This window comes from Asparagus officinalis, chromosome 4 (assembly GCF_001876935.1).
Source record: "Asparagus officinalis chromosome 4, Aspof.V1, whole genome shotgun sequence".
Classification (NCBI taxonomy): Eukaryota; Viridiplantae; Streptophyta; class Magnoliopsida; order Asparagales; family Asparagaceae; genus Asparagus; species Asparagus officinalis.
The window spans coordinates 88,662,435-88,665,575 of NC_033797.1; positions in this window are offsets into that span (position 1 = coordinate 88,662,435).

Consider the following 3,141-nt stretch of genomic DNA (forward strand, 5'->3'; position numbering starts at 1 on the left):
TTCATGAATGATTTGATTTATCTCATAATGTTTAGATCTGTTTTCATGTGTTTTAGAAATGCTAAATCGTTCATATAGGGTTTTCAGTATGTAAGATTATCATTTATGAGTTTTTGTATCATAGATCGTAGAACAGAAAACCTGTAGGAGGCTTTCTGTGCTTGCGCGGTCGACCGCAGATATGCGGCGATCGACCGTTGGGTGTGCAGATGAGCAGAAACTTTTTGCTCACTGTGCGGTCGACCGTAGGTATTTGGCGGTCGACCGTGAGACCTATTGTGCATGTGCACGTCATTTGCGTACAGTTGCGTGGCTGACGAAACACCTAGGTTATATGGGTTTGTTATACAATGAGATTTGTGTATATGAGTTGACTTTTTGGCATGAGTCTTAGATTTACTCACTAGGATATGAGAGTGAATAGTATATATGCTTTTACTTGTATCTGTTCATTGTACGATACTAATCGTATGCAGTCCATGAGTTGGAAACTTGTTTATTGTGGCCCATGTGTTGGACCTTAATCATATAGTCCATGTGTTGGACATTTACCCATTTCAGTTCATGTGTTGGACCTTCGTCATATATAGTCCATGTGTTGGGCTTTTACCTTTTACAGTCCAAGTGTTGGGCATTTATCATATGCAGTCTATGTGTTGGACATTTATCTGAGTTGTTTTATTTAACATATAGTAGATGAAGTTCATGTACTGGACAAGTATCTGCCGTAGTCAGGATATTTTGATAGTATGGTTGGAGATGAAGTTAATGCTCCACGCTATAGCTCGGATTTGGTATTTAGATATTTATAATTTGAGCTACGGGGGGACGTACCTATGCTCGTGTTGTAAATTTCTAAATATCAAACTCCCACTTTATTTGACAGTCGATGATTGATTATCTATTATATATCTACAGCTATTTTCTTATCTTTCTAGCCCTTCCCCCTGGGGATGGTTGAGATGTTACTCTCTATAGCGTTTTGACGCTCGTTGTCCCCCCCTCCCTTTCAGGCAGCGAGTCAGGCGCACGGAGAGTCGCAGGTTGATGAGATGTCTTCATAGATTCTATTTTGATATTTATTATATTTGCAGTTTATGACAAAACTCCACAGTAGATGTATTTATGAACATTTGAGATATTATTTCTAGCTTTGTAAGGCGATGTGCTGTTATGTCATTTCATTTGACTTCCTATTATGAGACAGTTGTATAAGTTCAGTTGTTTGTTTCTCAGAGATTTATCCATTTATATCAGTGATGATGATTTTCTTCAGAGTATCTGTTGTTTAGTATTTCTTCCGTATATTCTCTCTTGCCTGTTTTGTACCTATACCTGTTGTTGATTCCACTAGATAGATAGTAACTATGATGGTGAAACATGTCGTAGCATGGTGTTTGGTGCTTGGCAGGTTTGATATTCTTGGTTTTACCTTGGACTGCAACCTTGTTGAAACCAGGGGCGTCATAGAACAAGAGAAAAATCAACAGGAGACAATCATGAAAATAGAAATTAAGAATGAGAAAAATCAAAATTAAGAAGGATTGAGGGGAAAACAAGTAGAGAACTAGAATTGAATTCACTAGTTAATTTCATTACAATTTATAAATTACTCTCTTTTTAACAACCATCTTTTATTTTATATTTACTAAGTATTGGTTATCAAGCCATTTAAAGAAAGCATAATCTATCAAATTATCATCCAAGCAAAATTTTCATTCATGAAAAGAACAAACAAGTAAATAGTAATTCTAGAATATATATGTATAACTTGTCAAATCACTCATGATAAGCATAGATTATCAAATTCTTCTTCTACCAATTATTTCTCTACTTGATTATCCTAAACATGATCATTTTAAGCCTAAAGAGGACAATCCATGAACCATAAAAGAAATTAAAATAATTTCCTACAATCTTTGATCTCCTAAGAATCTAATTACACATTTTGAGAATACAAAGAAATAAAGGATAAAAGATAGTCAATGAAATGGAAAATAAGCAAGAAAAATAATAATAAAAGTAAGAATATATAAATCTACTTTACAAAGTAGGAAATAAAACTATACGATAAGGATGAAATAAATCTAATCTACCAAATATAATAACAAGAAAATAAAATCCTAAATCATGCAATTGTAAAATAAGAAAAATAAAAAGAGAAAATAAAAACTTACAGTTGTGTTGGCCTTTTGTGAAGAAAATCTTCATCTTTACTTCATCATCATCGAAAGAGAAGAATGAAAATAAAAGAAGAGGAAATAAAAATTTTTTCTTTATTTTAAATAAAAGTTTATAATTTTGTAAGGTCTTCTCAATTAAGATTAACCATTCTCTCCAAGTAGAGTTTTTACAAAAAAATTCATACTCAAACCCCTCACCTCTTCCCCTATTTATATGCTACTGCAATAAAAAAGAACCATTGTATTAGCCTTAGACTCCAAAAAATAAATCTCAGCCATTAACTGATTCTGTTACGAACTAATTGGTTGGCCAATCTGTTAGCTAATCACTTAGCCAATCGATTGGTGCCAATCGATTGGTCAATCTATTGGTTCCTAACAGAATTTGATTATTTATTGACTTGTATAGTTTCTTGATCTCTTGGGCTTTTATAGACCTCCTCTTGGCTTGATCATGAGCTTCAATAAATTGTAGAAACTTGAAGAAATTTGGTTCTTTTGGGCTCTTATTCATTAATTCTCCATTAAACTATAAATTAAGATAAAAATACATTATTAATAGATATTTATTCAAATAAAATAGATAACGAGGAAATAAAAGTGTAATAAAATATGATGATCATCAAACCTGATAGGCCCCGTATTAGAAATTTCCAAATTTTCTAAAGAAACTTCTCAAAATCTTTAAAAATAACAAAAATTATTTTCTAGAATTTTTAGAAACTTTCCAAAAAAATTTATTATTTCTATGTAATTTTTAAAATATTCCTCAAAAATAAAATAATTAATTTTTTAGAAAAATTAAAAATAAAAAAAATCTAGAAATGATATTTTAATATATCTAAAATTCCTAGAATTTCTTAATTTTTAATAAAATAATGTATTTTTCAAAAAAATTACCAAATGGACAGTCTTTTTACAAAAATGCCTCTAAGGTTTTGAAAGCCATGGGGGGGCA